A 15,242-nucleotide genomic window follows, 5' to 3' on the forward strand; every position below is an offset into this window, starting at 1 on the left:
TTAAAAAATAAAGTTTAAAATTTATCAAGTATACAAAATAATGGATTTAAAAAACCATTTTTATAAAGTGTTATTTCTTAGAAAGAGCCTGGGAGAAGTCTCTGCCTTAGTCTTAAATGAACCAGCACAGCAGGAGCAGGTTGCTCGCTGGTCCTGGAGCCCTGCTTACTCTCTCCATCTGATACTCTCTGTCTCAGGAATGAGGTGACCAGGAAAAGAAGAGGCAAAGCTGTTTTCTTGGGAGCCAGGTTCTAAGAGCCAGGAAGATAAGTAGGAAAACCAGGCAGAGATGTCTGGAGAGCATGTACAAGTTCTTGAGACTGACAGGACAGTCACAGCAGGCTGCATCCCAACACTGCCAGTGGCCGTGAGTATCTGTCCCTATGTGCAGAGGAGAGCACAACCTTGGATGTCCCTCCTCAGGTCTATGTTCACGTGTGTGTGCATGCGTGGGGGCGTGTGGGTGCGTGTGTGGAGTGAGGAGAAGCAGGATCTCTCAAGGGAATGAACTCAGGCAGGCTAGGCTAGCTGGCTGGCCCAGGGATCTACCTGCCTCTGCTCCAGCACCGAGATCACAAGCAGGCACCACCACACCTGGCTTTCTTTGGCATCTGGGAGCAGACTCTGCTTCTCATGTTTGCATGGCAATGCCCCAGGTGTCAGTACTTGGTTTTTTGAGACAGGGTCCTACTGTATGGCCCAGGTTGACCTCGAACTCATGACCCTCTTGCTTCCAACATCAGAGTTCCATGAATATAGAAGTAGGCTGCCATGCCTATTGCCAGATCCTTAATGGGGTCTATGAAGCAGGACCTGCCTGATCTACCCATCTCATGAAGCTGTGGATGTGTTTCACCCTAACGGGTCAATACTAACAAATGCCACTTACCACCAATGCTGCACAATCAGACACTGTCCCAGGCTGGGGAGGTCAGGGAGCTTCCACCAGAGCCTAGAACACCCATGCCTGGATCTATGCACCCCAGCTCAGTCCCACCTAGTACTTGATCAGCACTTGATCAGTACTCCCTAGAACAGTAAGGGAGACTCAGGAAAACCGCCGGGGGCTTTCTAACTTTTCTGCCATGTGCTGTGCCTCAAATAGCTGATGCCCAGTGGTAACTGGGCCTGAGCCTGCGGGGCTACTATGACCTTCTTCCTGCCGCTTTACTTTCCACCATCATGACTGGGGAATGAAATTTCCCACAACAAAGCTGGGCAGACACCTACTAGTGGACTTCAAAATCTCTGTCTACTGAAAACTGGGCCGCCTTAGCTTATCCTTCAAGCACTTCCTCAGTGGTGTGCTTCATCAGGGCCAGTGGGCAACTCTGTCTAATAAACCAGAGTCTGCTCTTACTCTGGAGCTGGAGAGAAGAAGCAAAAACCAAAAGCAGGTCACTGCTGTCTTCAGACACCAGAAGAGGGCATCAGACCCCATTACAGATGCTTGTGAGCCACCATGTGGTTGCTGGGAATTGAACTCAGGACCTCTGGAAGAGCAGTCAGTGCTCTTAACCCCCGAGCCATCTCTCCCCATCAAAAATGTTTCTAGGAGGCATTTGTCTGAGTCTGGTATTGCCTCACACAGTAACAATTGAGGACTTTTGTTTGTTTTTCTGAGACAGAATTGGTTCTGTGTAGCCCTGGTTGTCCTGGAACTCGTTCTGTAGACCAGTCTAGCCTTGAACTCAAGAGATCAAACTAGGGGTTGGGGATTTAGCTCAGTGGTAGAGCGCTTGCCTAGGGAAGCGCAAGGCCCTGGGTTCGGTCCCCAGCTCTGAAAAAAAAAAAAGAACCAAAAAAAAAAAAAAAAAAAAAGAGATCAAACTATCCTCCCATGGCACCCACACCCTACTTTTTTTTTCTGACTGCCCTAAGTTGTTTATTGGCTATGAATTTTACACAGATATTACGTGTATTACGGTAATGGTGGAGCTGAAGAGTGTTGTGCCTTCTCCAGGCTTCACGGATCCACCAATAGTGTGGTGGAACTTGTGGCCCTTTCCAAGGCCACACTCTTGCAGCCAGCAGATGTCAGCCCACGCATCTCCCTGTGCTTGTGGACTGGTTTGGTGATCCATTGTCCACCCTACTTCTTAAACATGAATGCTTGGACGAGTCTGTAATGGTTTAAGACAGCACAGGAGCTGACTCAGCAGTTAAGACCACAGACTACTCTTCCCAAAGGACCTGGGTTCAGTTCCCAGCACCCACATGGCAGCTCACAACTGTCTGAAACTCCAAGATCTGACCCCCTCATACAGGCATATATGCAAGCAAAACACTAATATACATAAAATAAGTTAAAAATAAAAAATAAAAAGACAGCACAAGTAGACTAGAAAAGGAGACATCAGGGATCCGTGCGGGTGAGACCTGGACCTACAGCAAACAGTAAAGGCTCCAGAAGCCAGGCTGACCTGCTCCGCCTGACTCCTTAACAGCTGAGGGCTCAGGGGAAAGGTGGCAATGCAGGTACAGCAAGCTTTGTCAACAAGTAATGACAGCCGTAACAGGAGAAAACAGCGCCCAGGGCAGAAGAAACCTGAGCACCACGGTCACGATCAGCCACCAGGGCCAGGTGGAAACCACGGTCGAGAAAATGAAAGAATATAAATTTAAAAGGCAGAAAGCCTACATGGCTAGAACTTGTAGGCATTGCTTAGGCTTTAAACAGTTTTAAGTCATTGCTGTGTATGTGTTTTGGTATGGGAATGCTTATAAAGGCCAGAAGAGGGAGCAGAACCCCCTGGAGCTGGAGTTACAGGTGTCTGCCACACACGGTGGGTGGGTGCTGGGAACAAACTGCAGAGCCAGCTCTCAGGTCCCACATAAAGATGTCTACTCACAGAAACAGTATTCTCAATAGCTCCAAACCAGAAAAGGGAAGCACGTGTGGCCAGAAGAATTAACTGGACTGTAAGTATCCATTGAAATGTTCCAGGACAAGAAAAGCTGCAAGGAGAGCTGAGAACAGCAAGAGAGAGAGAGTCAGTGGCTGCTGAGAGAGCTGTAAAGTGGGTCAGGAGAGGCCTGCGAAGGACCCAGCTGAGTAACTACTCAGGAAGAATATACAAAGGCTCACACATAAACGGTGTTAAAACCTAACTGACTGTATACGAAGAGTGTGGGTATATTCACCCCCCAACACATAGTATACACACGTCAATAATATGTCAATCAAGCTGATAAAACAATAATAAATCCAGGCCAGGTTTTATCAGCTGCCTCTCTCAAAGGCTGCCATGGCCACTGAGGGATTAAACATGGAGGATTAGAAACAGCATATTGCTGCCTGCATGGGTGGCTAGGTCTTGAGTACAAACAAAAGGACATGTTGGGAAAGCTTTGGTTCTACAAATAGGGAGTGAAGCAGCTCTCAGCCTCACCAGGAACGAAGTCAATTGCACTTTAATCAAACATGCATGGTGTGTAGCAGAGACCCGCTGCACATAAATTCAGGGAACAAAAGCTGCTGCAGAAATCAATAGCTCACTGAAACATTAACACAGGCAATCATTGATCAAAAGGCAGCTCCACAAAGGCAGCCTCGCAAATTAGCTCCTGCTTTTGCTTGCAAGCAAACACGGAGGTCTAAATGTTGTTGACACGAATGGCCTATAATAATCATTCTGTTCCCAGTGCTCTCACCGCATCTTACCATACTGTGTTACAGCCGACTCGTGTGACATCAGGTGCTGTAGCTATACACACCATGAGATGCTAATCCAATACAGAGCCTGAGAAAAAGGGGGGGGGGGCACAAAGCCACTTTTCCAATTGTCAGCCACAGGCCCCAGTTCGGTACCCTACTGGCCAGTGTTAGCACTAACACACTCTCCTTCCAATTCCTCCTGCCCTCCCACCTTTTGCAGAGGGGAGCTGGATCACAGGCAAAGCCTCCTAGGAGATCCATCAGAGATGTCTTCCCTGGATATACATACAACAGGTGGGAGGTGAGGGGAGACTACTGTTGGGTTCCAGTGACATTTCTGTAAAAGGATGAACAAGGGGAAGGAAGTGCCACACAGGCCATACACAGAAACAAAGGCAGGAGGTGGGGAGGGGGTGTGCTGCTTAGGTAAACCCTTCCTCCTAAGTGGTTAGGAACTTGAGGAGTCAACGAAGACTAACAGAGGGCTAGAGCTGTGGGGAACAGCTCCAGGGCCGCTGGCCCCATCCTCCTCACCACTTGACTTCAGAGCCTTCTTGGTTGCAAGTCTATCAAGTTCACTCACAAGAATAAAGTGTCAGTGTTCCCACAGCTGCTCCCATCTTGGACCTGGCCTAAAGCCATTTCAGGCACAAGTTCTGCTGCTGTGGCAAAAACAGCAGGCTGAGTCCCATCCCATCATGGGCATGTCTCTAGCGGACAAATGAGGAGGCTGAGGGCTGAGGCTGGCCAGTACCAGCCTGCCTGCTCACCCCCTGGTCTCATAAGCAGTTTGTTGTTCTACCATTAGCATTTGGTAGACTCCAGAATTGGGTTTGTTTACTTTTGTCAGCCAATGTAAAGCTGAGTGACTCTTGTCCTGCTCAATTACCTTTTAAAAGGTAAGACAAGTTGTCTGCCTTCTCTATCCTGAGGGGCCCATGGAAATGAGGTCTAGATCGCTAAGGCACTGGAAGCTTCTAAAACACCAAAGCTGCCCGCCCCCTTTCTTTTGGAAACAGGTTCTATGTAGCCCTGGCTTCAAACTCAGAGATTCTCCTGCCTCAGCCTACTAGATGCTCAGATGAAAGATGCCTGGCCTCCGAAGGCCTGTCTTAAGGACACATCCCCAGAGTGGGCGTGGGCATCTGTGACCACGGCATGTGTGCGTGTGTGTGTGCGCGCGCGTGCGCGCGAGTGTGTGTGTTGGCGAATAGGGCAAGGCACACGTGTGGAGGCCAGAGGACATCTTTTAAGGGTGGGTTCTTTCCTTCTACCATGTGGATCCTAGGGATCAAAGTCAGGCTATCAGGTGTGGTGACAAGCATTTTTTCCTGCTGAGTCATGTCAACAGCCCTATCCTCACACCCCTTTATTTAGCGCAGAGCATGTTATCTGCCTCCCTCCAAGACTGGGAGGAGAGAATGTGGAGGGTGTGGCTTGGCAGTGACACCAGGAAGGCCTGTCCAAGCACTCCTTCTCTCTCTAATTCTTTGATGGCCCAGAATCTATATGCGGACACTGTCCTGTGCAGGGTCACAGTAGGCACTGAGAAGTTGAACAGGGCCTGACGGTGCACAGGGTGGCCTTACTCCTGCCCTCCTGGGTTCATCTGGAACTGCAGGTGCAGGCCAAAACACAACATTCAACGTTGGGGACTGACCCAGGGTCTCCTGCTTGCTAAACAAGCGCTCTACCAACTGAGCAGCACTGCCAGCCCTGGAATCTGTAAGATGCAGGATTATGGGGGCTGGAGAGACGGTGCTGGTTAAGTCCGGTTGCTCTTCCAGAGGTCCCAAGCTCAATTTCTAGTCGCCACATGGCAGCTCACAACTGTCTCTGAGTCCAGTTTCAGGGGATTTGGCACTCTCACACAGACATAAAAACATTTTTTTGTTGTTTAATTTTTGTTTTTTTGATACAGAGTTTCTCTGTGTAACCCTGGCTGGCCTGGAACTCACTCTGTAGACTAGGCTGGCCTCAAATTCAGTGAGATCAGCCTGCCTCTGCTTCTGGAGCTGGGATCAAAGGTGTGTGCCACTACCCCACTGACTTGGAACTCACTTTATAGACCAAGATGGCCCTGAATGTAGAGATCTACCTATCTCTGCCACCTGAGTGCTGGCATTGAAGCTGTGTACCACCACTGACTAGCCCAAAATAAGGAGATAATATTACCTGTTCCTATGTGGAAGATATTCTAACATGGGGACATAAGAAAGGGCTGCGAAATAACCAATGTGGAAGGCCTTAAACGTCAGTGTTTGTGTTAATTTAGAATGGAACTCTTGCTAATTTAGAATGCCAACACTGTGCTAAAAGAGTGTTTCTACAGGGGAGCTTCATAACCACCGACCAACCCCAGAATGGAGAGCTGGTGCAGAATCTGCTGCTCCTGCTGAGGATCTCAGCATGAAGCTGTCCCTGTCTGTGGGATTGCAGGGGTGTCCATGCTCTGCACCACCTTGAACAAGGGGTCCATGCTATTTTCCAAGGAAACATTGCACCTACAGCAGACAATTAAAAACAAGACCCAAACTCAGAGAGAGGGGGGGGGAGGGGAGAGAGAGAGAGAACACGAGAACACCATGGGGAGGGTGGCCTGGTGGGGTGGGTGGGTATGAGCCATCCCTAGGAAGGGCAGTATCCCTGGGATCAACTCCAGGGATCTTCCAACTCAAGAAGCCTAGCTTGGCTCCCTGACTTCCCCGACCTTCTGCCTGGAATTACAGCTGCATCTTTTCTTGGCAGTAAAGTTTCCTGGCACACAGCCCTGTGCAAGTCCTTCCTTCCACTGTCAGATTCAAGCTGGACCTGACAATGTTGGGGGGATCTCAGGTTAGAGACTGGGCACTGAGCCACTATGTTTGGGAGCAGCCACTGCTTAAGGACTTCCCTTCAGGCATGGTAGGTAGCTCATGTCTTAAATGGCAGCACTTAGGAGGCAGAGGCGGGCAGAGGTCATAGTTCCAGGGTGGCCTTCTGGAACCACAGCCTCCAGCATTTAAAAGGCTGGGTTGAAGACTCCTGACTTAGCACAGTCTGCTTCCAGGCACGGCCTGTCCTCAGCGCCTCTTCTGGGAGAGACAAATGCAAGGGAAGTGCTCTTGGGCTTGGTTTGTCAAGAGCCCAAAGAGATGGTTCTGAACTAGGCACCCTTTTAGTAGAGGGAAGAAGAGAGAGAGAGGAGAGAGAAAAGAGGGGGGGGAGGGAGAGGAGGGAGAAGAGAGAGAGAGGGAGAGGGGGAGAGAGAGAGAGAGAGAGAGAGAGAAGAGAGAAGAAGAAGAAGAAGAAGAAGAAGAAGAAGAAGAAGAAGAAGAAGAAGAATAAGAAGAAGAAGAAGAAGAAAGCAGTCTAATTTGACAAGGTAAAATGTGCCCCTTCCTCCTTCTCCAGTTATTACTCTCCATTTATATAGCGCAAAGAAAAGGAAATAGCCTGGGCTACTCTTCAATCCCTAACACTCTGCTGTCTGGGTTCCTGGTTCAGCAGCCTACTGATCCTGTATCTATCTGGCCTTGCATCTCTACTACAAAGTACAGCCTGGAAGCTCCAGCCCCTTGCTTGGCTGGCCTACCTCTTCTTTGGAGGCTAGCTCAGTCTTCTCAAAGCCCTGTCCATACCTGCCACTTTTGCAAACCAGGTTCCAGGTACTTCTCCACCTCTTACAGATTTTCTTCTTTTCTTTCTCCTATTCCCTATCTCTCCCTGTCCTTGCCTTGTGCCAAACACTACGGTCAACCGCTGTTCCTTGACCTTCAGCCCAAGCCACAAACCACTTAAGCCATGGTGTGAAGAGAAAACTGGCTCTCACAAGTTCGGATCTCTATATGCGCACCTCCCTCAGACGAAAAATAATTCTGAGTAAGTAGACTTTAAGATTGGCACTGTGGCATATAACTGTAATCCCAGCACTTGGGAAAAGAGGGAAGAGAACTGCCTCAAGTTTAAGGCCAAAGTGATATACACAGAGAATTTAGACCAGCCAAATATTCACACACACACACACACACACACACACACACACACACACACACACACACACACACACACACACACACACCCCACCATCACCACCACCACCAACAAAATGCTCAGAACCACGAAAGCACTGGGGGCTGCTGGGGTGGGTGTCCCTGCACCCAGTGCCTTGTCGCCGATCCGGCCTACAGCTCTGCTAAAATCGAAGTATTGATTAAGTACATACATAGATTCTTCCCCCGTAGCAGCTTTATAAATGACATACCTACAATGAGCCTAAGGCTATATGACAAACTGTTGAAAGCACAGCCCAAACCTAGGGTTCCTGCCAGATGTGGAGATCACCAGGGCTCCTGTCTCAGGGACAGGCTCAATGGGAATCCTAAAACAGTGGCAAGCTGTACCACAGAACACACACACACACACACACACACACACACACACGCGCACAGACAGCTTTGATCTTTGGCTTTACTGAGCGGTTTGCTTAAATGAAGACTGCTAATATAACACCAATACAGGAACCCTGTTTTCTCAGTTGACATCCCAAACCCTAAGAAGTCAGTTGTTGCTATCAGGTTTTTGTTCCCCCAGCTGAACACTCCATTGTTTCCTGAATTCATTTTACCAGAGTTCACAATAGGGTGAGAAGGACTTCATGCTGTCGGCTCTGTCACCACATCACCTCTGCTAATGGGTCTTTTGTGTTTGTCTGTTTTTGAAGTAAAACCACACTTCTGGCAGCAGAGAAGGAAGCAGGGAAAGCCGCAGCACGTCAGATGGTCCTCCTCCATCTCATAAACAGCTTTCTCTTTATTGGCCTTCACTGTAGTGCAATCTCATTATCCCTGCACAGCATCAAAGTGACATCACTCTGGCCGCCTATAACATACACCGCAATGGAACATTTAATGACGAGAGCAGGGTGAGAGGTGGAAAACGGGAGGGTGGTGTGTGGCAGGGTGCTTTAAAGGATCATCAGCTGTATCTGTGCATTCCCCTGAGGTGATAACTCGATGGCAGGGGCTGGAGGAAACCTGTTTCTGAGCTCAAAAAGGAGTTAGGAGAAAATGTTTTTGGGTGGAAGCACATAATGAAGGTGGGGAAAGGAGGACGGCTATCTTAATACGGCGTCTCGTGGGCATGGTTTTTATGGACTCAGCAAATTATCACATACAATCTACTTCTGTAAGCTGAATGTTCAAATACAAGACAGACTTCTTCGTTAGGAAGAAAGGAAGGGAAGAGGTATTTAATTTCTTAATCAGGAAGAAAGGAAGGGAAGAGGTATTTAATTTCTTCATCAGAGAGGAAGGAAAGGAAGAGGTATTTAATTTTGTAGCAGTATCACATTTATTTAATAAAATGAGCAGAAACAAAGTTTACTCTTCAAAGTACTTGTGTGAGCCCTTGCACACACACAGGAGCACATGCAGACATTCACACACACACACAGAAGGGGTGAAGAGGAAAAGGAGACAATGAATCTCACACCTCAAGTCTTTTACTTAAATTTGGGGATTTTAGCTAAGTCAAAGATCTTAACAGAATTTGGAGAAGCCAGCACGGGTGTGCTCCCAGCCAGACTGGCTGTCTCCTGGAGGCCTGAAGCACAGACATCCCAGGGCACAAGTGTATGGGCTAGGCTGAGCTGTGCTCACCAAAGTCCATGCTCGGTCCATGTTTTTGGGTGAGTTCAATGGCTCCAAGGATTGAGGTCAGGGGAGTAGCCATGGGAAGGGAGAGAGGGAGGGAGACGAGAAAGAAAGAAAGAGCATGTACAGACCAGAATGTCTGGATTATATAAGGAAGAGCCTTTGGGGGAAGGGTAGCCCAGTTTCTGGGCTGGAAAGTTCAGGGTTGGGGGCAGGATCTGCCGGGTAGGGACTGAAGGATGCTGAAGAACTTGAAGGCCAGGCCTGCTTTGGTTTGTAAAATATGCACCTTAGCCCCTTGTCTGGGGGTCTGAACAAACACCAAGGTCTGGGAAACCATCAAGTCCTCCAGGCTGTGAACAGGGCTCCTGGAGAGGAAGAACAATCTACTGGGGTAGATGGTGCCAAAGAAGAATGGTGTGGGCAAACAGCATAGTGACCGTCCCTCACCCAACTGGCCACCCTCTTTACAAGCTGGCACCAGACCTTATTGCAGTCAGGAGCCCCAGAGACAGATGCTGGGTGATGCCTTCACTGCTCCAGTGACTCAGGAAAACCAGCTCGACCTTGCACCTTTCCCAGTGCTGAGTCCCAAAGAATCACCTCACCAAGAGGGAGAAACCCCTCAAAGTTCCCACAGATAGAAAGCTAACCTCCATCACATCTGAACAAATTCCTCATCACTCTGTGGCCAGGGAAAAATTTTCTGCAAGGAACATATCTCCTGTTCCAGGACAGCAACTGTGTTAGCACTCTCCAAATAGCCCTGTGATCCTGACAGGGTGTGTGTGTGTGTGCGCGCGCACACGCGCGCAATTTTAAAAAGCACAACACAAAACTACAGATCTTCTAGTCACAATCTGGGCCATGGCTAGGTCTCCTCAAGGGTCTTGTCAGGCCAGTTGGCTCCTACACAAGAAAGTGAGTAGTGTATTGATTGTTGGCATTCTTACTCCACGCAGGCTGCTATACTACAGCCCTATTAGGACACATGGATGGTCAATTAATGGGAACTCAATTAATTACTGCAGCTGCAGTCTTATCAATGTCTCCACCCTGCAGAGAGCTTGGGAAGATGAAGTCGATTTCCCAGAGAATTGAGAACTTCCTTAGTCATTTAGTTCCTATCTGAAAATTGCCAGATGGCACCAGGCATGGTAGTGCCTGCTTGTTATCCCAGGGCAATGGAGGTAGGACAACCAGGAGTTTAAGGTCAGCCTTGGTTACACAGCAAAGTCACACTGCAGACCACTAAAACACACCATAAGGCTCTCGGGTCCTTCCTCATAATGCAGCAAGCTACGCACTTCACTCAGCATGCTGAAGGTCTGTATGAAAATCTTGAGAGCTCTTCTGGGGAGAAAGCATTCTGTCACAATGGATACCAACCTGTCCCTGTCCCTGGCAGACACGGGAGGTGGCTGAAAGGGGTGTGATGAGCTACTTCATGGAGAAATTGTGACCCTCACTCCTCCCAGCTCATGTGCTGAGAGGTAAAGATGGTTTCTTCATGCAGAACCTGATAAGAGGTCACTTCGGGATTGAACAGAGCCACACAGAGGAAAAGATATTGAGAGATGAGCTCTGCATTCTTCCCACTCAAACCTGAAATCGCAGAAACAACTCTGGAAAAAAGCCCACCAACATTTAACTTAAGACCTTTAAAACTAGAGTTTCTAGTTACTGACAGACTCCTCTGACTGACAGGTCTTTCCAGACTTATCTCAACTGACACTCTGCAGTAAAGGACATAGACCCCCCTTTAAAACAATGTCAAGAAGAGTAGCACTTCCTGACAGCTGGCCCCCTTTCAGGGCACTAGTCCCAACAGCAGATGCTACTCTGACATCTGCTATGACTTTGGACCCTCCACATCCACTACATCTGGCTTTTAGAATGGTTCCTTCACAAAAAAACAACTGACGGCTTTCTCCACATATCCTGCCTTCTGGCCCCCAGGTTCCAGGAATGCATCCTCCTGGTTGCTGCTAGCCAAGCCTACAGCCTTACATTGCTGTCTTTCCTGATCCCTAGGGAGAGTTTCTGTTAGCCTCTTCTGATGAAGGTCATTCTCTCGGTAGGACCTTTGGTGGTTCAAGTCAAGAAATCTAGCAGAAATAAAATGAATGCCTGATTCTTTCTTTTTTCTTACTGAACTCAAACACAAAGGATGTTGGTAGACTCTAGATTTAGGATCCCAAGCATTAACAGCAGATGCCTGACTTGAGAAGATGCTCACAGGACTGGAAATCTTTCATGGGTTGAAGAATGCTTACTAGTCTTCCAAAGGACCTGGGTTCGGTTCCCAGTTACCAGATGAGCTACAACTTCAATTCTAGGGGACCCAAAGTCCTTCCTCAGGCACTCATAAACTGACACAGGCGTGCACAGGTACACATAACTTTAAATATTAAAAAAGGTGGGCAGCAAACACTCACTAGTGTGAGTCCAGAAACAGGAATACCACATAGGTATCCTGAGCAAAGGTAAAGTGTCCAATGGTTGCAGACATGGCATATTAAGTTTTGGAAATCAGAACTTTGGAGTATTTTAGCAAAGTTTTTCAAAGCTGAGGTAGTAGGTAAGTAAATGTAGATAAGTAGATGGGAAAATCACTGTGAGATTCAGAACTGAAGTTTACTGAGCTTCCACGCGGCTCTGATTATCTTCGGTCAGGGCTACTCTAAGCAATGAAACCGGTTCTTTATCCCACGGGCCTTCCGTGTGGAGGGAGGGAGGTGGTCATGTACAGGCAAAGACCTGGAGTGGGAAGCCACTGTGCCAGATGCTCTTGAGAAACTACACAAGCCTGGGCTTGAGCTGTCTTAAACCAAATGAGTGAAACCAGAGCCAGAAACCAGGTGCGCTGCTGCGTGCTTATAACAATCCCTTTACCTCCAGGAGCAGACAGCAGGATCGGGAGTTCAAGGACATCCTCACTAACTGCTGGCTACAAGAGACCTTGTCTCAAAACAAAAACAAAACGAAAAACAAAACCAAACAACAATAGAAAAACAAAAACAGGAGTTGGGAATTTAGCTCAGTGGCAGAGCGCTTGCCTAGCAAGCACAAGGCCTTGGATTCGGTCCCCAGCTCCCGAAAAAAAAAAACAAAAACAAAAAACAAAACAAAACAAAACAAAAACATCAGCCCTAAACAGAACCCAGGTCTAATGACACTTTGGCCTTAAGTCCATTTACCTGAAGAAAGTATTCCTTATTTTTTTTTTGGTTAAGACTTATTTTTATTTTTTTATGAATGTGAGTACACTGTAACTGTTTTCAGACACACCAGAAGAGGCATCAGATACCATTTCAGATGGGTGTGAGCCACCATGCGGTTGCTGGGAATTGAACTCAGGTCCTCTGGAAGAGCAGTCAGTGCTCCTAACCTCGGAGTCTTGTCTCCAGCCCGTGTTCCCTAATCTTACTGCTGTATTTTCTGGACCTGTCTTCCCATCCCTAAATGTTTAATGCTTGTGGCGCTGTGCCTGCTCAAATGCCTGCACACCACTGTGTGCCCGCTCTCTTGGACCTGGAGGTACAGGAGGTTGTGAGCTGCCACAAGGTCCTCGCTATCAAACCTGTGTAACCGAGAAGGGCAGCTGGTACACGTAACCACTGAGCCACTCCTGCCCGCCCACAGGATGAGTAACGACAGACCTGAACCTCAAGACCAAGACTGAGCATCAATCACATCTTGCAGAGCCTGCACCAGGCTGTGGACTGACCATGCAACAAGCTTCGAAAACCAATGGAAACGAGGACTCAGGCGGTGCTGTGACCAGAAGCATCCACAGTAGTACTGCTCCTGGCAGTGTTAATGCCTCCACCACCCACCAGGGAGCCCACAGTGATGTCAGGTTCACCTCTGCACCCACACTGCATCCTAGGACTGGGTACCTGCACAGCTGCCTCCACAGAGATGAAGAGGCTGCCTTCCCATCTGAGGCACTAGATTGGTCAGATGGTGTGTGTGCCCATGCATGTGTCTGTGGTGGTATGCCACTGGGCAGTAGAAGAAAAACTACTCATTATTATCCAGCCCTTCTCAACTTGAGCTGTATAGCTGAATCACAGGACTCTACTACACAGCCTCAGACAGTTCTGCGATGAACAGGACACAACTAGCTCCACTCTGCATATCTAATGCTAATGCGACTAGGCCGGGAGTCTCAGTCAGTAAGGACAAACGAGACTCAACACACCCAGCACCTTTTGTTGCACAGGACAGCTTTTGATTTACCCATTAACCCACATTCAACAAGATTAAAAACTACCCAGGGCCAGAATCCCCTTCTAGGACCCAGTAACAGAGCACAGGGCTTCCCAGGCCGTGCCCTTTTCCTGCTCTTCTAACTCTCCTGTACTGAGCACCCTCTGACAGTTCTCTACTCTCCCTGAGGCTCTCCAAGCCAGCCAGGTTCAATATTAATTCCTTCCTTTATGGGTGTGGTTGACAGTCAGGACTATACATTATCTCAAAAGTCAAAACAAATCAAAACCCCAAACAAAGAAAAGGACCAGAAATTCAGGAATAAGTTCACCTGGAAAGTGTGAACTTGAAAAGCACACCGCTTCCTTCGCCTGTTGTCCTTCCCTCAGACCACAGGTGCAGCATACAGCATACAGCCAAAGAGTCACGGTTATTCAGCCATCCTGACCTACATAGCTAGTTCTAGGACAGCTAGGGCTACAAAGTGAGACTTGTTTTAGAAAAGAATCAGGGTTAGTGATGGTGCCTGGGAAGGCCACGGTCTAACTACCCAGCTCCTGCCTAGGCCAGCTTCGCACTAGAACTAGCAGGCTCGTGCACACCAGCAGCCTCACTGCTGCCCCGCCTACCCTGCTTCCATTCTGATGAGCAGAAGAACTGAGGACTCCATATTTTATGGAACCAGTACAGTGGCACAGAACTTAGTCAACCAATGCTAGGCTTGACTCTAGGCAACACATAACCAAGAAAAATAAAATAAGAAAAAAGAAACACATATACATTCAACAGAGTATTAGTAGGATTAAGAACAAAAACAACAAGAAACACAGCTACCAATCTACAGCTGGCTACTATGGAGTTTCCAGAGCATGGCCACACTTCAGTGCAGAACGCAGAACTATCACAACATCTTGTTATTTCATTTCATAACATTGTAACTGTTTTCAAAGTTACGCACGCACGCACGCACGCACGCACACACACACACACACACACACACACACACACACACACACACACAGTGGTAATGTGGGCACTCTTGAGCTGCAGTTCTCAGCCTGTGAGTCGAGACCCCTTTGGAGGTCGAATGACCCTTTCACAGGGGTCACCGTAAGACCATCATAAAACACAGACACTTACATTATGATACATAACAATAGCAAAATTACAATTAGGAAGTAGAAACAAAAATAATTTTATGGTGGTGGTGGTGGTGTCAGCACAACATGAGAACTGTTAATCACAGTGCTAGGAAGGCTGAGAACCATTGCTCTAGAGCCTTATAATCCAGCCTATTACAGTTTCCAGAATGTGTCCCTTACATTTTCTCTGTTTGAAATTCCCAGGGGCCTGTCATGCCAGGCACATGCCTGACAGCCCAGCCCCAGGTAGGTGGAGACAATAAAATCTGGAGTTCAAGGTTACACAGTGATGTGAGCAGAGCCTGAGCTGGGTGAGGCCCAGTCTCAAAACCTCAAAGGCCAAACCACAGCTTTAGAAGGTTTAAGAGTTTTTAAGCAGGAATGGCTGCTTCCTAGTTCTGCACACCTGCTGGATAGACTGGAAATGCAGTGGCCCTCAGAGAGTGCTCCTGCTCTTAGGAGTCTGAAGGCGACCGGAAGGAGTCCCGCCCACCTCTGCCACACCCTTTATAACCATAGTCTCTGCTATCTCTTAATTTCAGTTCTCAGTTCCCGGGAGGGGAAACTCTCCCCTGATTCTATCCTTCCTTATTC

The 15,242-nt window shown here is 48.1% G+C and overlaps 1 protein-coding gene across 7 annotated transcripts in view; it reads right to left on the reverse strand.

Moving 5' to 3' along the window:
- Rere (arginine-glutamic acid dipeptide repeats) overlaps positions 1–15,242 on the reverse strand; it is a 334,126-nt gene that overhangs the window by 11,468 nt on the left and 307,416 nt on the right. The gene's annotated exons all lie outside the window — the stretch shown is intronic.

The sequence above is a fragment of the Rattus rattus genome, chromosome 1, assembly GCF_011064425.1.
Source record: "Rattus rattus isolate New Zealand chromosome 1, Rrattus_CSIRO_v1, whole genome shotgun sequence".
Lineage (NCBI taxonomy): Eukaryota > Metazoa > Chordata > Mammalia > Rodentia > Muridae > Rattus > Rattus rattus.